This window comes from Embiotoca jacksoni, unplaced genomic scaffold (genome assembly GCF_022577435.1).
Source record: "Embiotoca jacksoni isolate LCO1_2020_lvr unplaced genomic scaffold, fEmbJac1.0.p SCAF_1, whole genome shotgun sequence".
In the NCBI taxonomy this organism is placed as follows: Eukaryota; Metazoa; Chordata; class Actinopteri; family Embiotocidae; genus Embiotoca; species Embiotoca jacksoni.
The window spans coordinates 18,900,120-18,923,536 of record NW_027185229.1 but is presented as its reverse complement, the minus strand read 5'-3'; the positions used below and the strand labels follow the sequence as shown (position 1 = coordinate 18,923,536).

Here is a 23,417-nt window from a genome sequence, read left to right as displayed (position 1 = left end):
ATGAGTGCCCATCACAGCCCCTCCACCACCACCACCCTGTGTAGTTGGACAGCACCCAACAGGTACCCTCTGTTGCCACCCCTATTAGACGGTCAGATCTTACCCCTCAGGTTGTAAACCTATTGTGTTATGCGATTGGCAGATGGCAATTTATTCATGAGGGCTGCTGATGCTGTGGGTCAAAGGCCTTTGTTTAGTATATTTACGATTACTTTTTTTTGGTCTGAATCCAAAGTTGGCTTGTTTCAATTTCTCTCTGCTCTGGAATGTGAAGTCATCTTAGGTCAGAGTTTTTTTTTTTTTTCTCCTCACTTCATCGCCCATCATCTTGTCCTTCAGTGAGTTTTTCTCCTTGGAAGGGTGAAAAAACAGGATCCTCCTTCTCGTGTCAGCAGCTGTTTGCTCTGCGTGGAAGCTAGGCTGTCCCGTAATGCGGCTCAGGCCAAATGACTGGACAGTTTTTGTTATAAATTGCTCCCCGTACTCGGCTTATAACCAATATGAAGTTCTGCTCTCATGGAAGCCGTGTTGGTGAGGAGGGACTGGCTCAGTCTTCATTAGCAACGCCGTGCATCACTAGAATGCAGATGAGCTATGAAGCCATTCATCTGCTGGAAATGCCTCCCTGATTCCAATTTGAATCTTGTTTGCAGTCACATTGTGTGAGCCCACTTCTCCATGTTAAAGAAGTCTCTTTATGTGAGAGATCAGAGGGGGATAATTGCACTTAAGTGAACCTCATTTAGTGCTGGCCAGAGCAATTACTGTAACTGCAGTTCTAGGCGTTTTTGGGGGCCTGGAGCAGCTGTCATTGAGTCTCTGTAGCTGAGATTTCAAATCGTGAATAGAATGGCATTGGCATGGCATCATGGGAACGGCATATCCTTGGATGGATTTTAATTAGTTTTTGCAGGTTTTTGCTCAGCTCTTTTTTTTCTCATCCGCAGAAAAGCGTAATTAAAAATGACAATTAGCAATGCATTATTTTAGTAATGATTGAAAATAAATTATTCTCAAGGTGCTGTAAGGTGAAAAAAGCCAGTAATGTTTCTTCAGGCAAAACCCCCTGGGGTTGAGGGAGATGTTTTATCATTAATGTTATTCAGGAGCCAAATTTTTAGTTTTGCTCAGCTGGGTGCTTTAATCTATTTTTGCTGTAAATTAATGAATTTTTAAAGAGCCCCTCGCTGGATACGGGTGGATGTGGGAATGCAGCACTGGTTCAGTTTTCAAACGAGCCTCTACTCCACCACCATCACCCCCACCCCTTCACCACCCACCCTCCTCACGGGATGGAGAGAACGAATTTACTGAAGCAATACACTTTCATTTTTTATTCATCCAGCAATACACTGTCTAGTTCTCCTCATCCCACCTCCACCCAGTCTATTGAGTTGAATTTGTCAGTGAACTAGTCCTATATGCTCCAATTCATGTCCTGGCTTGGAGTTGGATGTAGACATGAATCAGTGAGGCAAGCATGTGATATTTAATTCAACTGGCTCGCTGCCTAATATTATCGCCACATTTGCTCAGATACATGTTCTATCTGAAAGTGTTTATCCGTTTACTTCCCCAGTCTGACTAATCAGGGACTATCTCTCTACATGGGAGCTTCTATCCGCTGTAGAGCTGGCTGGGTAAGTTTAGAAAGTGTGGGAGAACAGGGTGGGGTGGGGTGGGGGTGGGGGGTTGGCAACTGCTGTACTGCATGGTGGTTTCGGTGACTCATTCCAGCCAAGTGGTCACGAAAAGACTCGTACATTTTGTGGCAATTCTGCTATGAAGTGTTTGGTTTGATCTTATATTTGCATTAAGTTCATTAATTGTAGCAATTGGAGGAGTTACATGAACAGAAGTTGTGTAGTTGTGGTGTACTAGATGTGTGAATGAAATCAACCGCATTAAAAGGGAGTTAATGCATTGCTTAATGTCATATAAAACAAAAGATGTCAGAGTAAGTAATAGCTGTGTCATTTGAGATTTTACTGACTGTACTTAGGTGCTAATGAATAGCCAAGTCCTAAATGAATAAGAGTGGCTCGATTTTCCATGCTATGAAGGATTTAAAGATTCATTATATTGTATGCTTTGTCCTTGAGTTTTGATAGGCCTTCAGTGTCAGTGTAAGGTTTTTTTCTTCTTTATTCAGTAGTAGCAATTGATATGCTTATATAATTCACACTCTTAGGAGACTTCCGTGCTGTGTGCAAGAAGAAATTGCTGAGCTGACACAGCTTAAGTAATAAGAGCGGAGCTTTTATCATAGTATTTGGTATCCGTTTTAATCATTCCACTTCTTCCTGTGGCAGATATAGAATTCACTTTCAGGTAAAAAGGCAGCATGCCTAGAGACCGTTTTATGATGGAATAGACGGGGCCCACTCTCAATTTCCAGCAGAAAAATTAAAAACGAAATACCAACAACAAGCGGCTAAATAATGCAGTTTTGTCTGCATATCAGCAGCCACAGAGCTGTTATGACAGATCAAACAAATGTTGGAAACATTTCCCGCACTAAAATCTCTTCAAGAAATGACAATTTAATAACATGATATTCCCAGATGTTACCTTCAGCTACTGTCTGTGGACTGCATGCATGACATGATAATTTCGCGGCGATACCATGGCGATGACGTGTAGAGAGTTTCACATGAACCAGACATGATTGAATATGATCATGTGTGCTCTGCGAGGCGAGGCAGTGGTTCGTTCAGCAAAGGTAAAACACTGTAGGTTGCACCTGCAATTCTTGATTTGACAAGACAGGAAGGTTTGTCTCGTCAGCTACAGATTTAAAACGAAGATGCGCTGCCGAACCGGTGCCCAAGTGCGTCACATTCTCCGAGAGAAACTTAATTCAACCGCTGAGAATGGTCAGCAATGATTGGTGGGATAATCTCTTCTGTAAACAGTACTTGCCGGTTCACTGCAACAGGATTAATATCTGTAAAGGAAGTGTCCTCTGCAAGTTGCAATTGTGTCTGCCCTCGTAGGTTTATTGTCTTACTCTGTGCAGTGTGCTCACACCGAGCAATAAACTAACAGTGAAGAATTTATCACATGTTTGAATGTCAATCTGCAGACTCTGAGAGGAAAGTCAGAAAAGGTCAGCTTTAATTAAGTCCACAGTCCTAAGCCTGCTTAGTAAGGTTGAACAGTGGAATCTTGAGGCCGTAGTTTACTGCACATCACTCAAGTTCATACTCATTAAACTGGTGGTAGACAGATCATTTGTCATGAAATCACAAGACTGAGTGCATTTCAGCAGTCTCATGCTGCTTGATCAGACTGTAAGTTGTGTATAGCTCCTCTATTTATTTTGTGAGTTCAGACAATGTTAATGTGGGCAGGTCCATAAATAGCTTCATGTAGAAGTTGGAGACTGTCTGATGTGGTGTGTGTGTGAGGCTCATGATCTGAAGGGGCGAGTGCCAAGTTTTGCAGATGTGGTGTTAGTTTGAAAGCGCCATGGTGGATCTGTTAGATTCAATGGTAAAGGCAAACACTTTTTGTTTGCGCCTCGCTATCCTCTGCATGGTCAGCGGGACCGCACGTCAGAACCTCTCTCTGTTGTCGTCATTTGTTGCCTTTTTCTCTGTGAAACCTGATGGATTAGCCTTACATGTAGTACTTGGAGTCTCCTTCTGTGATTCAGAAAATCCCTGACAGAAGCCAAGGATTCTCTCGGTAGAGTTGGAGGAAATGTTGATCTGTGTGGACCAGGAAACCCACACAAGTAATGACTCGCTCTTGCCCCGTCGTTCCCACCCCATCTCTCTCTCTTGCTCTCACACGTAGTCAGTGTGCTGGAAATTGTTTCATTTTTGTGTCTTCCCTTCGTTTTCTTTATCTTTCTCTGCGCCACACTCTCCTGTGCTCCTCACTTAGCAAACAACACGTCTGTGGAGAATTCAGAAGAATGCATCTTGTTACTCAGATGAGTCATGCTTCCTCTGGCCTGCATGCCTCTCCCTCAGGGTGGATGAATGAGAGGGTGGAGAGGTTAGCTGGAGGAGGGGCTCGGTGGCTGAGGCGACGTGATCTTTGCCAGTTGCCCAACGTAATTAAGAAAGTATCAGTGTGTTGGTTGCAGGGCTCAAAGCGTGTACATCGGGTAGGCAGTGTGACTGACGGCTTTGACCAGACTCGGTCCCTGCCTTCAAAAAAAAAAAAAATGAAAGTGGCTGTTTAGAGATCTCAGGCCCAGCTCTGAAACCCACAAGTCAGCCACTCTGCCAAGGTGCTCTGGCCCTGGAGGAGAGCCCGGGGCCTCGGCTCTGGAGACAAATGAGACTGCACCTGCAATCTGAGAAATCTGTCTCTGCCTTACCGAAGGAAATTTATATTCTGGAATGAAAAAGACCGTAGATGAGTTTGCGTGCAGTCACTGGGCTCAAATGTTCCTCGGGAGGCCTAGCTGCAATATCATTTTTGGTGTATAAATTTCAGATACAGTGAAGTCTGTAAGACTCCAGTTTTCTGTTTTTAAATTCCCTAAACATATGCATTCAATTTGGCTTAATATCATATTATACCACAAAATGCACATGGTTGTAAGTAACCTTAATTATCTTTATTAAACTGATGAAATAAGATCAGAATACCATTAGGCCTCTCCCAGCTGTAACTCTGTCTCTCCCATACCTGCTCCTCTTGGTCACATGCCAAAACCTATGACTCACAGGAGACTGAGTGACCTACTTTTTATGTCTTCTGTGTGCCAGAAGACTACTTCTTTTTTTTTTTTTTTTTTTTTTTTTTTGCACAAGACAATACACTGGTTAAATATAAATCAATTAAAATGCACTTAATGCACCCATTTTTGGATTTAAGTACCTGAAGGCTGTGTCAGCATAGCACCCACCTCAGAGAGTTCCCTTTATTATCACTAGCAAATAAGATTCATAGTAAACAGTTGAGCTTTGTTATCTCTTTAGAAGCAAACTGAGTTTAAGGCCACACTGGCTCTCATCAAACCAATTTAAAAAATGTAACTCATTTAAATGCTCTCATGATGCTGCTATGCCGGTGTGGGTTTATATTGCTATTTCCCAGTTTATCCAGGTTGTCCGAGATTTTAGTTTCTTCAAGTAGACGAAGCATGTATCTGCTGAATCAGTGAAAACCGCCTCAAGGCCTAGTCAGTTTGTTTTAGTGATGATAGAGTTTTGGCTGCACTGTCAAGGTAAAGTTTGAACAGTGTCTACTATATGTTACATGGATTAGGACAGAAGCTAAAGTTTGGATACAGAAGCAGTCTGTCTAATGCATGGTTTGCAGTTTACTTACCTCTGGAAAGAAAAGAAGGATGGGATCAAAGGCCATAGGATCACTGACATGGTTTTAGCTTGATTTTGATTGGAAAAAGATGTCACTTTCCAGCAGATGGAATTTCCACTTTAATCGCTAATTGCCATTCTTTGGTTGTGTTGTCTCGTATTGATGCAGAAACAAGCTGTGCAGCTGAATGTCTTGTCTTAGCTGCTCTTTTCCCTTCTACAAGGCTTGGCTTCTTTGATATGTCAGTTTTGTTTTAGTCTGCCGCCTTCGTTTTGACACGATTGGCCCCGCTTGCTCCGACCTCCTGGAAACCCCCAGCATGCCCGCCCCGGGGTGTGTGTTCAGTCATTTATTCGGCTTCCTCTTAAAGACTGCCATGCCTTCACTTCCCTTCTGGTTTCCCTCCTCTTATTAAGATGCAGAAGGCAGAGCAGCGTTTGGTCTGAAAGGCTTAGTGCTGGGGAGTCACTGGTGTGTATTGTGGGGGGTTAGGGAGGGCCTGTAAGCATGGCGACTTTAATGACTTAATGTGCACTGTATGGGCCACACTCAAACCAAGTTCTGCAGGCAGCTCACACCACTCCGATTTCTGCCTTTTTGTGCCAGTCCACTCACAGAAAGTCAAAATCATGCTCTGAATAAAGTGACTATAATTGGAGAGGAACAAATTATCAAGTCTTTGGTTAATGCTGATTGCTGCTTGGGTTTTTGCCTGATAATCCCTGTTTAGTCATCTGAAATGACTGCCTTAGTAAACCTTTTTATCTTGTCTGTCCTCCAATGAATTTTGGCATGTATTTGCTTCTTTCTTAGAGGTCCCAGTGGTGAACCACTTTAACCGCCACTCTGGCATTTTGATTTCATTGTTTTGATTTATCAGACCTTTTGCTCTCAATGAAATCCTCTGGTGCCTTTATAAATCCCCAGCTTGAAATCTCTCAGTCCAGTAGCACACCTACTCGGTTGCGTACTTACTATTGCATATACTCGGTCTGCTACGAAAGCGTGTACTTGTATTTGCTGGTTGTGCGGTTTGCTGGAATATTGCACATGTACCAAGAAGCAGGGTTATAGATCTACACTAGTGCTACTGTTGCCAGTTCACCTTTCTCTCCTACTAACTCCAGCACAAAATCTGGACACTCAAAACAATTCATTGTCTCTGCACATTATTTGTCATTAAACCACACATATGATGACTGAAAAGCAAATGCGTGGTTCATTGACACATGCGTTTTGGGACATGCAAAATCAACATTAAAGCTGGAATGAATTTGAATTAACATGAATGCATTTCAAGTAGAAGTCATTGAGGTCGCACGGTGCTGCAGAATGAACACAAAGCGACAGTTAGTGTCCCATTTTATTTTCCAAACAAAACTGAGGAGTTAATAACTTGTTAGAACACATCGGCAAGTGGCTGTGACTACTGTCTTACCTATTGCCTACAGTCAAAGGCTGCCTTGCACAAAGTATTCTCATAGTTGACTAATAGTTGTTCATTTAAATCAATAGTCGACAAATAATATATTTTATTACTTAGTATTTATTTTGGGGCATCAGGAAATGGTTTGAGAGTTAGTGTTGATGGATGGGCCGATATTTCACTGAGCTGTTAGAATAGGGTTTAACAGCAAATTCATTTTCCTGTCTATATTGTTTTTCTTTCATTGTCTATCCCAGTAGGGCACAGATGCATAGTCTAAGCCATTATTGCAAGTAAAGACTTGACAGGAAGCCTATTTATTCTTTGGTGTTCATAATGTCTCGTCTTCTAGCTGCTCCACTGCCTGTGGTGGTGATACAATGTGAGTATGACCCAAAACACTTTTTTCCCCCTTTCAACTAACCAGACTTTTCTCATTGACTATCATCTGGTCGACTGTTTTTGGGGCAGCCCCACCAGTGTCATCCCTTTTTTTTTTTTTCTTTTCAAGTGAATATATGACTTTGAGACCAGGTTTATTTCATGCCTTGGAGACACATTTATTGCAGCCACTGTAGGGCTATAATGTCAGTAGGATTTTATTGTACACTTCATTTTATCTATCTTTAACTTGTGGCTGTGACAGCATGATTTGCCACAACTATAGTACAGTTTTCAACGTTGTCTTTCTAGTTTTTGCATAGATGTTGTGGTCTTGTGTATCACTCTCGAGACTGTAGGCAAAGGAGTGCAGAACATGGTAGAGATGCTCATAAAATGACAATCCGGCAGCTAATTTCCAGTCTTCTTCGTGGGTCCGCTGACTTTTTTGGTTGCACTAAGTCTATTATCATATCAGTATAAAGCAGAGATTTGATGTCTTTTTGTCCCCTGGAGTTATGATCGCCATTCTGACCACTTTGTTCATTGATTGCAGTGGTTTTCAATTTGTTTGCTAAAATGCAGATACTCTGTTTTTGTTGTCAACAGATTCGCTCATTCAACAAATATATAGCTAATTGAGCTAAGAAACGTTTAGAATTGGATTTAATATTTCGACAAAGTTAAAACTGTAATCCTGTAGTCATACAGTAGGTTTTTCTTGTGATACTTATCAGAAAAATACTGTGGGTAAATATGTCTAGCCTAATAAGAAAGTTACATTTCCAGCATATGAGAAAGGAATGGCAAATATGAATGAAGTTTCCTTTGAATTAGCAGGTTTTACATGGGCTATTTGTTGGCAGTAGGGTTTTTAAGATGCCAGCACCGTCCCGTCCACCATGGGCTTGGGGACGGTGCCAACTCGGCAAAAAAAACAACAACTTTATGAAATACACTGAATCTCAGTGAACACATTTTGACCTCATATATTTGTCTGTGACAGATTGTGCCACCAGTCTGCTGTCAGAAAATCTCCAGTTTATAATTGGTATTTATATTTAATTGGAATAATTCGGTTTGTCTCAGCAGACCCTTCCTTAGTAATTTGGACAGTTTTTGTCAGAAGATTGTGTTACAATAATAGGTGTTAAATGCAATAATCTCTCGTTGCGTATGTTAAATACAGTAATCCAGCAGTTTATCTCTTATTACACCCATATCTATTCTTGTCCAAATAAGAAAATGGATTTGAAACTCTTGAAACATAAATAATGTCTATGTTCTCATTTGTAATTTCTCCTTATTTTATCTATCTGCTTAGTAAGCTCAATACTTATGACGCAGAGCAGACTGTGTAGGATTTTCTTTTTCGCCGTCATTCTATGTGATGCAATAAATGTATTGTGTCAAACTGTGTTTTACACTGTTCATGTTTGTCGAAAAAATTGTAAGTAGAAGGATGTGAATAACTTTGAACAGTTCTTTTTCGAATGGCCTTTATTCTCCATTGAGCCTCGGTCTACCTTACTAAAGTGCGGCCCGTGGTTAGCGGGAACCACTCGAGGTCAGATCAGGAGTTGGTATGGTGCAGGACATTTTGCCCTTCTCTTTCACAGTGACTCATGTTGCGTGGCACATGATGCACCACTTTCACCAAGTGAGTCATCCTGAACAACAGCACCTAATTTGAAAAGGACCAAAAACGAAACATGGACTTATTTCTGCCTATTTTTGTGGTTTTGAAATTTTTTTTTTTTTGCAAAGCATGTGACATTTACTCATTGCTCTTGGCCAAGAAGCTCGCATACTAATCATGCTCATGGTTGATTTTGCAGCAATGATCGGTGCGTGGTATCTGAATGTGTTTTGTTTTTAACTTTTTTTTTTTACGAGTACTGCTCAACCCACTTGGAGTGTGGGGCGTCATGAACAAAATTAGTATCACAATAATTTTTTAGATAAGCACACAATATGAAGTTAAACTAATGTGTATCCCAGTAGTTTAAGTGCTATTATTATTAAGGAACATCATCACTTGGAGTTCCAAATAATCAATATTTTCTCTATAAATGAATTTATATGAATTAATTTGTGGTGAAAATGGTGAAAGTGCTAGGTGATGTCTTTGAATTGCTTATCTTTCTGACCAGCTTTGGAAAAACCCAAAGATACTTCATTTAAAATGATATGAAGGCAGCAAATCCTCCAATTTTGAAAGGTGGAACCAGCAGAACAGACATTCACAAGAATCACCCTTCATTTACAATATTTGGCAATCAATTCTCTGTAGAATGACTAATTAAATGACAGACTTATCATTTATAGCGCAAATATACAACATACTAAATCCTAAAATTGGTAGCAAATCAATATTTTAATAGATTCATACTGTCTCAAATGAATTGTGGTAAAATCCAATGGACAGGTTTGGAGATCTTGACGAGCACATAAAAAGATGACATTAGTCTGAGGTGCGCGATCGCTCGGCAGGAATGGAGGCTGATAAGCACGGCAACATGACTCGAGCCTCATCCTTCCTGGTTGAGCTCGTGATCAGTAATGTGCAGGAGGGGAGCAATGCGCTGGAAGGTAGCCTTGTGTTTTTCAATTTATTTCCTGCATATAGATATATTTAAACTGAATACTGTGCAGTGTACATTTTTTTTTTTTCCAGGGGAATATCTCCGTGTTTGTTTGCGTGTACGTGCCTGTGTATGGCCCCTTTAAGAAGCCTGCATTTTATTTGCTGGCTGTGTCTGGGGCCCAAAGTGGAGCTCCTTTCTGTCAGATGAGTGAAGCTCTGCAGAGGCAGCCACTGGGAGTTCTGTTTCATCTCCTCTCATACTGCTCTGGAGCAGACATGCAAATCCGCTGTAATGAGCGCAGCCTGTGTGGTGGTGGTGGTGGTGGTGGTGGTGGTATTGGGGGAGGGGGGAGGAGAGAGGGATGTACTCAGGAATTTAAACTGGAGAAAGGGAAGGTGGAGGAAAAAAGGTGAGACGCAGACACTCCTTGCCAGATAGCAGGCTACGAGAATTTAAGGGGTTTAGGAGAGGGGTTATGTCGGGAGTGTTGGAAGTGACAGGAAGTCTTCCCTCTCAAATCAAACATTCATTAGCCTGCTGTGGCTGCACTCTTCCCTTAGCTGTTGAAACACAGAGGTAAAGATGCAAATGGTGTCACGTTAATTAGCCTTATCTTTTACACCAGCAAGATGTGGTGTGAAATGGAGAAAAAAACAAAAAAAAACAACTGCTTCATCATCATTACTTTTAGCACATGAAATGAGGCTTTTGTGTGCTGCTGAAACTGTAGCATCCTAAAATGCCTTTTGTTGATGTAATTCTTAGGTTTATGGAGTTTTACAGCTGACAACAATGATGTAACATGTTAATTTATCACGGCAACAAACCTTTTGATTGAACGTATTTTGTGATAGGAAGAATTACACCAACAGTTTCACTGTTAAAAAACAAACCCAATAATAATTAGAGAAGATTCTTTAAATGATCAATTTACCCTCTGTTGATAGTTTAACCGTCCCTGAACTGGATACTACATCAAATGATTTATGAAGATAGGTAAATACAGGGCGGTTGAGGAATATTTCACCTGTTATCGTTGCTGCAGTTTGTGAAGTGTATCATAAACCTCATTAGTCTGTCCAATAGCTGCGCGAGTGTAATTTCATTCACTCGTAAATAATTAAATCCCCAGTCAATGTTGGGGTGCTTTAGCCTTTTTCCCTCCAATAATGTAAAGCACTCAAGACTGTTGATGAGCTCTGGAGATCAATTGGAGGCTAACAGACGCTTCACATGCGATGAGACCTACAACATGTCATGGGGTCCTAACTCCCTGTAACTAGTTATGATCCTAGATCCTGGTTCTAAAAGTCCAAAACTAACTCGGGGAAACAAAGGATCCTTTCATTCATTTTCTGCCACATTTCAAGAGCCATGAAGATTAGGCAAATTAGGCAGATACTGGATTAAAAGGCTTTGTCTGGATGAGAACCGTGTGGTTGTTTTGTTCCTTGTAATGCGTGGTTGTCTAACATGTTGGAAAGGTGATGTGCAGAGGTGGAAAAAGAAAGTCAAGTGAGGCAAGGCATCAGTTTTTTTCTGGTTATTATTTTTTAGTGTGAGAATGTAATCACACTGAATAAACTGGCAAATGAATGCGTTTTACTTTCATTTTTCTCACTTGCTCTCTTTGGCTCACCTGCTTATTGAGCTTTTTTTCTTTCTTTTTTTAAAATAGTTGAAAGTCAGCCACGTTCAAGTCATTGTTGTTTAAGCATCACTAAGATTGAATTACATTTCCCCTTCTTGTACATGTATTGATGCAATCAGGGCGTTTTTGCCGTCAGAATGAGTACTATACACAGCTGTTGTAGTCTGAGGCTTTTGTTTGACTGGTAAGCAATTACTGTCCCGTCAGTGCTGCAGTTGAACTCCAAGCGTTTGGTTGGAAAGTAATGCTTTGGGAGCAGAGACTCTTCGGGGACTGAAGCTGAACCAGGTTTACCGCAGGTAATATCTTTGGGTTTGTTAATGCGTGTTATACATGGAACACAGGGAATCAATAGACAGGCATAACAATGGATTTGTCAGTGTTGCTGAACAACTATTCCTCTGATGTATCTGATGTTAACCCATCGTTGCCAAAATGTGCTAGAGTGCAGAGTCGAAGAATAAATGTCGGCTACCCCACACAGCTCCTTCCCCTTCCTCCTCTAAAATTAGAGTTCCACATTGGAAACGCCACATTTCACAATCGTAGAACAAATGTCTCCGGCTGCACGTCTGACAACACCGCTTGTTCACGCTGAAGGGAGCTCTTTGCTTCGGGGTTGGGCTATCTGTTGAGCTCTGTTGGAACATCATCGGACTTCCTCGTGGTGTCTGAGGTGGCTGTGGCCTTTATTCACTGACAAATAAATTGTCTTTTGCCCTTCCTTATAGTTGAAATGTTTGCTGTGTGGAGCTTAAGCTTTAGTTTCACTTTGAAATATTGACATCTGGGCTGATTTGTGACATGCAGATTAAAATGGTAAATTCTGGAGAGTTTAGTGTTGAAACTTTTGTAATATGTAATACAATATGGGTTATTCATTTGCTGAGGATGGCATTGTCTTCATACTGTATCGTTAAGTCAGCTGCTTGAAAACATCCTCTCTAAGAAGTACTACTTTATAGCAGTCTTGTCATTTCCTGTAAATTCTTGCTTAACGATATTGATTCTTTTTTTGTTGTCGTTTTTATTTTTGTTCAACAACATTCAGAAGGAAAAACATCACAAAAGTCGCGTTTTTGCTTTATTCTTGGTTCTCTGTCGGATCTGACTGTTGTTAGCCAATTTGTGACTTGTGCTCAAACAATTCAAGTAGTAAAACCATTATTTGCCGAAAAGCTTTTATTCAATGGCACCCGAGGCAAACTGCCAAATACGTTTGAGTTGCCATCGAAGTGGAAGCCCAAAACTTTTGACTCCAGGCCTAACTCACGTGTCTGTGTATTATGGTAAATCCTCTGGTTTTGCAATGACCTATTGTGGCGTTTGTAAGCCAGTAACTTCACAAGTGATGAATCAATTTCTTTGCCAGTAAGGTATTTTGACTGCAGAGCTTAAACCAATAATGACTGCTGCTCCCTTCCCCCTCTTATCCACACACACACACACACACACACACACACACACACACACACACACACACACACACGGGTAAATAGCAACATTGTCTCCAGGAAACCAAATTAATTGAAATGATCTGGAACGGAATAAGGTGAAGCGAACAGGTATAGACACCAACGGCTGTCTGCTCCGTAGGAACACAAATTCCGGGTCAGTCATTCCTGGTCAGGCTGCAGACAGCCTCAGTTTCATGTTTTACTCCACTGCTCTCTCCTTAATCAGCAGTAGACGAAAACCAAGCTGCCCCCAAATTACCATGGAAGTCGTCTGGAGAATGCCCAAGGAATGTATTAGCTCGTATAAACAAAGACAAGCCCTGGTGACGTAAGACAGTGTTGGTTAAATTCAACAGCTGATTGCAGTACTTTCATACTATTTTCTGCAACACTGCTTAATCCGTTTCTGTTATGGTTGTCTGTGAATATATTGATTGGTCGGGCTTCACTTGACTTTGAGTTTGCGTGTACATATGCTCTGTTGATTTGTTTAACCTGCGTATTATTTGGCATTGTAATTCCAGAGTCCACGTCCTCCTGTCTGTTTGTGGCTACAATGTCTTAGTAATGTTGAAGATAGGGGCCAAAGAAAATGAGAAACTATCGACCCGTGACTTTTAATCCAGCTAATATTTTCTGAGCCATGTTGTTGTGCAACTTCCAACGCGACGTGCATTATCACTCGGGGGGGGGGGAGGGCACAGATTTATGGCAGGTGGCAGCCTCTCCGCTACATGCCCCAAAAACCTCGATCATTGTGGTTTTGTTTTTTCCTGTGAAGCTTTGGCGTTCAGTAAACCCGCATAATACACCTTACGTTTGTCACGTACACAATCACTAATGTAGCTCAAAGTGTTTACATGTTACATGTGAAAAGCCATGTTTCAGTGAGAGTGGGAGAGTATACATGCTGCACGTTATCACTGGGCTGTGTTATTATCTGCAGGTACAGTATGACTCCAGGAGCATTTTAAAGAGCCTGTATGGAGGCGCGCTAAACCAGTGAAATGGGACATGAGGAGTCAAAGAGCAGCGCTTCAACAGCTTAATGATGTAGAGGCATCCAGCTCCGTCAGGCAGTAAACTCTTTAATATGCTGTTAATTATTTCTGAGAGATTGAATATTGATTAAAAAGCAAAATGGGTTTAATTATAACTCCAGCTCCAGCGCCGTCCTAAATGAAGAAGATTTTGAGGTTTACGTGAGAAGAACATCAAACAAACCAAAACCTCAAACTATTTCGGCTCTGTTTGAATTTAGGTTTTTTTGGTTTGTACTTACTGGGTTTGAAAGCGAGTGCTCCGTCTCGGTGTAACCGCTGTCATAGCTCCTTCTCTCAGCTCCAGCTTTAGAGCTGCCAATGCTGATCCACTGTCTTTAAATTTGAATTTCATGACCTGATTCCTGCTCTGTGTTGCACTCTCAGAACAAGCGTTGCCCACTCAGGTAATTCCTTTAAATCATGCTTGGCTAATTCTAGCCTGGTTTCTCTTTAACACGCCTGTGTCCCACTTAATAATGTGCTCATACGTGATTTTTTTTTTTTTTTTGTGAGGGGGAGCGATGTGGACACATTAAACCATGCTGCTTGCTCAGTTCAACGAAAATCTCTCTTACAAATTACAGTATTCCGATCAGAATTAAATAGCCACAATAGTCATCGTGGTTGGGAGGTTGAGAGGTAACGGTCGCCAATTTGATTCACTGGACCAGCAATGGAAAAAAAAAAAGAGGGGGGGGCAGTGAATGAGCCCTTTTCCCTTCCCTTCAGCAAGGCACTTAACTCCCAACTTCACAGGCGCCACAGCTGCAGCTGCCCACTACTCTCTGTGTGTGTGTGTGTGTGTGTGTGTGTGTGTGTGTGTGTGTGTGTGTGTGTGTGTGTGTGTTGACTAGTCACGAATGGGTTAAATGCAGATGTCAAATTCCTGTGTAACACATAATTGTCACTCAGGGTTAATTTCCACTGTTAATTCATTTGAAGATTATTTTTGTTATGTATTAAGATAAAAGTTTCAGTCCCGGCTCAGACTATATTTCTTTTGTCTATTCAACAACTAGAGACAAGAGAAAAATTGTGCTCTTAGGTGGAACTAGACTTTTCTGGTAATACGGTTTCTGTGGAAAAGGGATAGCTGTCATATCCCATGCAGAAGACCTAAGGTCATTGTCCTTCACTGCAGGCTGAGTATTTAATATCAACATAGAACTTGATCTAGCCAATGCAGATGAGGATAGGCCCTTAAGATTGGCTCCAAATGCTGGGTCTGCCAATGCCTTAAGTGGTCTATTTGTGATTCAGCAGCAGCTTCTTGCTGGCTGCCAGGCTGGCATGGAGTCAACCTCCCAGGGGGACTGTGTTAATGCGGGCCCCCAGGCCGTGGGACTGGGGTAATTGGGTTCGCATGGTTGGTGTCAGGACACCCCTTCCACCTCCAAAACAAAGGCCACCTCCCAGGCAAGCTGTTAAGGACGGAGAGACAAGCCCCTCCTGATGAGTACGCTGATTCACCAAAAATACTTTTTCAATTACTGGAATGTTGTCCGGGTTTTTTTTTTGGTTTTTTTTGTTGCATTGACCTGCACTGAGGGGCTTTGTGCTTGATCTACTCCGATCTCTGTCTTTCTATCTGAATGTACTGCATATCCAGCCCACCACACACGTAACATGGACGTGACTAACTGCTGAGAGCATCTACCTAATATGTAAAACTGCTACATCTATTCACATTTCTCCCTTGGTTTGGCTCTGTGTGGATTCAGGGTTTACAATTCCTGTCGCTCGCTTTGTGGCCTCTTCAGACAGCCTGAAGCAGTTCAGTTGATCCCCAGATCTTTGACTACTCTGATCCTCTGTCCCTCCGCCAGGCCGGGCAGGGGTGCCTTTATTTTTTTTTTTGTCCGCAGCAGCTGGATGTTTTTTCTCTTTACTACACATTTAAAAGACGTCCCTTTGTTTGGCACCGACTAAATAAGACAAAGGTGTCTCTCTTGCCTTTTTAAGGTTCGGTGGGTTTTAAAGGATCTCAGGGTTTAGCTTAGCTTTTTTTTTTGACAACTCTCGCTCCTCAGCGTTTGAACTGCCCCACAGTCACAGTTGCGCTCCCCGATTGATTGGCAGAATAATTACGTACTTGATTTGTTCAACCACAGGCGAAGTGCGTTCGAGGGAGTAGGGGAGCAGAAAGAGCGTGTATGTCATTTCTCTTTTTCACGAGCACGGCAAAGAGGGGCTGCTTTCCTGCATCTTAAAAATTAACTTTAACAGAACGTAGCCTACTAATAGCACTGACACATCGGTCGCACTACAAAACATATTACACTTATGGACACCTATACACTCGTTACATTCTGTAAGCGGCGAGAGGCCTCGGCTGGCGGCCGGCTCCGCTGTGGGCTGAACAATGTGCTCAGCCGCGTGAGCGGTGAAGCGATAATTGACACATCCTAAAAATGCAAGTAAGGACTGGGTTATTAATGCTTTCTTCCTGGGGGTGGTTTCAGCGGAACCATTAAGCCTTTAATTGAGAAGGAAGACTGACATTAAAAGCTGTTGCCTTGGCATTGCTGTTACCTACTTTTTGTTTTTTAATGAAGATGAGGCTTAGGGTTGTTCGCTGCATTATTACAGAGCTCACGCGCAATCACAATACTCAGACGCACCGTTATTTTAGTTTGAGAGACCTCAAAAATAACTCTCTAAGTCCTTTGCCTCAGGGGGTGGAAAAAGTGAGGAGTCTCTCTTTGATTGAAGGGCAGGTAAGCAGGGTTCCCACCCCTCCCTGTTTATCCCCCTTGCAATCTCTAGGAAAACAAGGGCTTCTCCCACGCTGGATATATGGCCGTTGATATGGAAGGTATGACCCGGGTTTCGGTCGAGAGTACAGATGCCAAAGGCTTGTTACCAGGTTACATCACTGTTGTTGTTGTGACTGCGTGTGCCAAATCTTCAGGCATAACAGAGGGAGCACACTTAGCGATTCCCCTCCCTTTTGCCAAGTTACCATCACACTACAGCAAGACTCTTGCCATAATGAGCTCTCTCTCTTTTCCCCTGCTTCGTCTCTTTGTGTCTCCCTCTCCCCTCCGTCCACACGCTCCAGAGTCTGGGCGGCATTTACCAATCAGCGCTGTAAATATTTATTGTGGTCTGTTTGATTGTAAGTGACATTGTTTTTAATGCCGCATTCATCACGTCTGCAGCTCTGAAGTAGCTCAACGGCACTACAGTCATCACAAGTCTTAATGGTTGCGTCTGTGTAGCTGAGCAGACACATGCTGTTAGAGTGTTCCCCGTGACGGATGCATGACTGCAGTAAAAGGGGATTAATCGCGGAAATTGCAGATAAGTGCAGGAGAGCACTGGTCTGGTACCTATCAACAGTCTTCTATCTGCAAGTGGGAGAGAGAATGTGAGCTGAATAGCTGACTCTTTTCTCAGACAGGAAATGATGACAGTAATGCACAGGTATTTGGATGGAAGTTGTTGCAAGTACGCAGATAGGTGTGCTAGGTCGGAAATAAAATGGGCTAACTGTGGTGGAGTGTTGTTATAAAATAGTATGAATACATCTTTGTCAATTTGTGTAATTTTTTTTTTTCTTTTTTTTTATACAGTGATACATCTAGATGAATCGGCAAACTGAAGTCAAAATGGCATAGCACAACTTGCATAAGAAATTAAAAATGCTAATGTTTTTGTTTTTGGCGGTATACGGTGGTGCCGCGGTGGAAACTGTCGCCTCGCAGTGAGAAGGTTCTGGGTTCTATTCCGGTCTGCGGACCTTCCTGCGTGGAGTTTGCATCCTCCAGTCCCCCCTCGTGACCCTGTTCAGGACAAAGGGGGTTTAGATAATGGATGGATGGATGGATGCTTTTCTTTTGTAGAAGTGGCTGAACATGTTGCCATTGTATTCATCATGTAGTTCAAGAAATATTGGTACCAAAATCTAGCAAGAATGAATAATGAGACTGAAATATCACATTACCAGTGTGTTTACAATGTATCCCAAACACAATCATGTATTTGTTAACATTTACTGACTCAAGTGTTATGAATTTTTGAATTAATTAGACATAGTAAAGAAATTAATCCATCATTGGTGAAAATCTTTAAATTATTACACTCACAGACACACACACACACGCACAATCACATACATTATATTTTCAATTGCATTTATAAGCACTGCTAACGTGAGCCTTTATGAACTTTATGTGGAGCATTGCTACATCAGATTCAGCTGTTTGCAAACAGTAACATTTGAGACCATGAAGATTTTGACGACACGTTAATAAATAGTGAATAACTGAAAGTCGCTCACCTTGAATTCTTTTACAGATCAGGATGCCTGACCTTCAGCTGCTTAAATAAGTGTTTACTGTTCTTCGAAAGACTGGCTTTTGGTTGTCCGGCACGTAAAATACCACCGGACATGAATCCTGCGGTGTTTTTCCCCACAAGTTGCAGTGGAACTGTCGCTGCACATGTTGTTGTTGTTGTTATTTTACAGTATCTCCAGTACCTGTGGCTTTTACAGTACCTTCGATTGTTCTCTAGAAGAATAACTAGCGTCACGTTTCAGAACTTTTAGTGCCGGCGGTTCTCGTGACATCTCTACGTTAAACACAGGGTGCAATCAGACCGCTGTTCTGACCAAGGGACCTGCTCAGATTGGAATATTACATGATTTATGTTAAGTGTCACCACTAAATACACTCGCATCAAAACTATACTATAGCAATGTAAATATGCTGTTTTAATGATTTATATTGAGAGCTGTTCAACCTCTCTCGCATGTAGTTCCATGTTTAACAAACATAAGGTCTTGGTGTAAATGCTTAAGTTATTGCTGTTCATTAGGTTAGAAGCAGCAGTTCCCTGCATGTCCCTACAAACCAATGCAATGTGCCTTTTGTTGTGTTGTGTTGTTTTTACACAGATTGCATGCGGTGAGCAGTCCGGACGGTCAAGGATTTTCTCAGGCAAACTTCAAATCAATCGATTGACGTCTTGGGAAATGTAACTCCTCCGACCCAACTCCTAATGACACAGGCAAGACCTCGAACTTAGGATGCAGGCTTTTTTTTTTTTGCTTGCTATTCCCCCTGCTTCCAGATGTTACGCTAAACTAGGTTAATTACTCCTTCGATTTAGCTCGATACGGATCTTCTCATCAATCCCTCAAAAAGATAGCAAATATTTTCCAAATATTCAAACTACTGTTTCACTATTCCAGGACTTTAGTGCCTTGTTCACCCAGAAGATGTAAATTTACACTTAATGTCACGTTCAAGCATCTTTCCAATTAAGCCATATGGAAATGATACCTTATATCTGTTGAGGAGAAAAGCCCGTGTGTTGTGCTCAGAAACTATGGCGAAAGCCCATTTTCTCTATCCGCACTCAGCATAAAGGTAAACTGAAACGTATTGTTAGATCATGAATCTTTTTCAGGTTTATTAAACTTACATTACTAAGCAGAAATGGCAGATTACAAACATTTAGTTTGCATGATGTTTGTTTCAGTGAGACTATTTATCCTTGATTGACATTTGCCGTGGGGTGTCGTGTCTTGTCTTTAACGGCTGCTCCCCACTGGGAATGCACTGCAACCTGATTTTTTTGTTAATGTGTTTTTCTCTTGACTGAGAAGAATTGGACTATAATTCAAGTAGTAAAACCATTTATTTTTTTTTAAAGCTTTTGCTTCACCTACTTCCCTTTAGTATGCCTCCTGTACTTCTGCTTCAGTCGGGATAGTTCCCTCTTCTTACAGAATGTCTTGCCTGTGAGTTTCATTCATTAGTGTGGAGGTTGTATGTGACAATAGTAAAGTGACCTCATTATAGGTTATTATATATATTTTATGGATAGTTTATCTCGACTCTTGAACCAGTGGTTTGAGAATTGATGCTTGTCTTTCAGTAATGACAGATATTTTTCCATTTTGCTCTTTGAAATCTGAGGCATTGGAGCTGCCATTATTATTTACATCAAATACTCAATTTAAAAGCATTGATTTTGATTTTCTAGGTTTCGTGGTTTCACAAGTGATTGAAGGATTAGATGTTTACTGTGCTTTCAACTACTAGTATGCATTATAACGTGATTTTGACAAAAGCAAAACTGGGTACATAAGATCAATAACTTACTTTGGCAGGTGTCTGGTCTTTGCAGGGCGATTGTCATATTGCACTATAGAATACAGAAAAATACAGAGCTGTAAGGAACAACCTGTATTCTTTGGGAAAAGCTTACCTACATGCTATATTTAGGGAGACTGTTAGAAAACAGATTTGTCACAGGAAAAAATTAGATGCAATGAAACAATTAAAATGTGAAACAGTATAATTACAATGAGTTTTTTTTTCCTGTAGCAAGTTGTAAAACCAGTCACATCGCATCCCAAACTGTAGGGAAAGAAAATGATACGCTATCCCTAACAATAACTTAACAATTACGTGGAAGGGCTCACCATAATAACAGTAACACTAGATATTGCCTTCAAGTATTTCATCCCACACGCCGCCAAATACAACATACTACGTTCTGGTTTACACTTACAATAATTTCCAATTAAAAGTAATCCAGTAAAAGCGATAAAGTGTTCTTGCGTATGAACTACCACTACCTAATGTGTTGTTGAAGTTGTGCTCATTCAACAGGTGGCGTGTTGTCATGTTGGAGAACCCATCTGCCGTCGCACCAAAGCTCAAGTTGTTTGCACCATACATTTGCTCTCAGACGCCTTCTGTGGTCTTAGACGGGGACGTTCTGCCCCTTATTAAATGCTCAAAATACGTTGCCCAGCTCATTGCTTCATTTAGTGGGTTTTCTGAAGCTTTTTAGGGGTGTCTGTTGCAGAATTTCTGAGTTTGATACAAAATTGGATGTGTGCTCTCTGGTCAAGCTTTAGGTACATAGCAAAAATTGAAAATGCCCAAAGACCACTGGTCACAGAAACATGTGTAACACGGGTGCTGATGATCAATTGATATAACTTGGAATAAATATGAAAGATATTCCTCCCTCTGCTCCAGGCACATTGCTGTGTTGCGCTCTATCCATACGCAAGTGGAACAGTCTCCGCACTTTTCAGTTACACCTTGTGTATATATAGACATGGCCCCATGAACCCACCTTTTTTTATGATACAATTATATTTTGTGATTATATGAGGCGATAAGAATTTCCTACCCAACCCTATTATCCAAGACCTTTTGAAACTTTAAATGATTTAGTTACGGTTTTGAATCTTCAAAATCACCAGCAAAACTTGGTTGCGTAAGAAAACGATATCCAAACCCCATTTGTTGCTATGTTAAACATCTGCACGAGTTTATGGTCCAAATGAACTGATTCATACGTGTTGTCTGACCACATGTAAAGGCTAAACCGTTCATAGGTTATCCAAGAGGCTGCAGTTGAAGGTGAGGCGAAAAGCCTGCCATAAAAGAAAGGAGGCGGAGGCATGAAAATGGGTCAAACAGCGCACACTTTCTGACACTGAAAACTTCCATTGTGTTGCTCTTGTTTGTATTTACAATCAGCGAGAGATTAAGAGAGAAACGAGCTCAAACACTGCTTATTATGTTGCCTTCACACATCCAGCTGCTGCGTGAGGTGGATGTGGTCTTTTTCTGGAAAGGTGAAAAATGTATCTCCACAATTCTGATGTCAGAGAGGGAAGGTTTGAGACATTGTTCGACTATCCGTCAAGCCCTTTGTATGAGTATGCTAATGACATTACAGATATGTATGTATGTATATATATATTTATCAATCTTCCGTCATTTCTGAATTTGAATTAAATAGGTGGCTACTCCTCATTATATCAAATGTTGAGGATATTTAAGTGCCATTCACTGCAGCAATATCACAGTTGAAATATTAATTCCACCTTAGGCATGCATTGTTAGGGGTACTAAAATTTTAAGGGCTTGCTAAGTACAGACATCAATTTTGCAATAGTGGAGATGGGGAACAGCACTGATTTTATGACGCACTTGCTGACTTGCATCTCAGTACACACTTGCCTAACATGATGAAGCTGACGAGCTCTGTTGTGTTGAGTAATCCCTGGTTGTTACTCCGTTTGTTGCCTCATCGGGGATTGTTGAATAAAAGAGAGCCTGGCACATGTATAATAGCCATGCTGTCAGTTTGATTGAGCCACTTCAGACTTAGTAGCTGAGACACAAAACACCATCACTGATTTGCTGTCAGTGCTCAGTGGGCAACAGGACTGTTGATAAGTCCTGTCAAGAATTTGGTAAATTAAGATGTCTCAAAAAATGCTTTCAATTTCTCATTCAGAACTAAATCTGCCATTAATCCCTGGAGGACAAAAAAACTTTGAGTGTTGAATAGAGAATGAATTTGACCATCCATTTCTCCCTCTCAGCCCTCGAAAATACTCCCAGCGCTCCATTCTGAAAACAAATTAAAGTCGAGGGAGAAAGACGTTTTCTTTTTTTCGGTGATGACAGTGACGGAACCCCATTTTCCTACAGAAAGATCAAAGCGGCTCCATGTGTGTGGTATCGCAGTCTGTTCCCTTGGGCTCGTAATCATAGAGCTCGACCTCTCAAACCTCTCGGATGCACACCATCGGCATTTTCGACTCTCTGCCGGGCCCGACGCCAGCTACATTGTGCCATTCACACCCATTCCTACTGCTGCTGCCTCCTGAGCACACCTCTGCCTACCCCCAGACCCGTTAGTGAACACACTCAGACAGTCCTCCCTGACGCAGAAGCAGGCTGGGGCTTGCCCCTGCTCTGAATGTCCCACAACCTGGGTAATGAAGGCAGCAGGGGGGCCGTCTTACTGCCTGCTTGTGTTGTGCTTCATCATTGCTGCCACAGGCCAAGGTTCTCTAATTAAGACACCATCTTGGCCCTGCAGATTATGTAGCAGCTGGATCATTAGTGAGGAGGGTCAAATGGCATGTGTCTCCATGTATCGGGCGGAGTGCCTTTCATCAACCCTTGCCTCAGTCTACTTATCTCCGGCGGCCACCAGAAAGCTCGGCAGGCTTCCTCTTTGCCAGCCAGCCTTTATATTGTGCATTTGGTGACTGTGGTTTAGTTTACATAAAGACCTCCAACTGTTAACTTGCACACATACTGAGCTGCCGGTTTATCAGTTACACCTACCTAAATCAATCCACGTGGTGGCTTCCTATATTCTGTTCTCCTGCTGTATTTTCTGATTGCATTGCATTATACAGTATAGAGTACGATGAAGATGCATGGGTGGACAACATTTTAGAAACACTACACATGATGTAACCAATTTGGTCTCGGACCAAACAAAAATAAAATTGTAATTACACAAATTCACGGAATAGATGTGTAGATAACGTATAATGCATTGTACGTTGCTTAGCATTTTTTTCACAGTTATTTTAGTTTTGGAGACAGTTTAAAATGAGGAACTCTAAATCTGTGTTTCCTTTAATACATTTGGAGTATTTCAAACTTTAATCGTCCAAATTATTTGTATTGAACTAATGCTCGCTCAACAGTTGATGTGTTGATCTACAGACAAATAATCTGCAGTTTTGAATATAAATTTATTATTTAAAAAACTTCAAAGCAATAATGTGAAATATCATCCACTTCT

General features: G+C 41.4%; 1 protein-coding gene across 4 annotated transcripts in view; it reads left to right on the top strand.

Moving 5' to 3' along the window:
* Positions 1–23,417, top strand: part of foxj3 (forkhead box J3) — a 75,647-nt gene that overhangs the window by 3,286 nt on the left and 48,944 nt on the right. The window contains exon 2 of one of the 4 annotated variants that reach the window (XM_069145663.1): positions 18,730–18,842. The exons of the other annotated variants lie outside the window; for them this stretch is intronic. The gene's annotated coding sequence lies outside the window, so the exon portion shown is untranslated. The remainder of the gene's footprint in view (positions 1–18,729; positions 18,843–23,417) is intronic. 4 annotated transcript variants of the gene reach the window in all.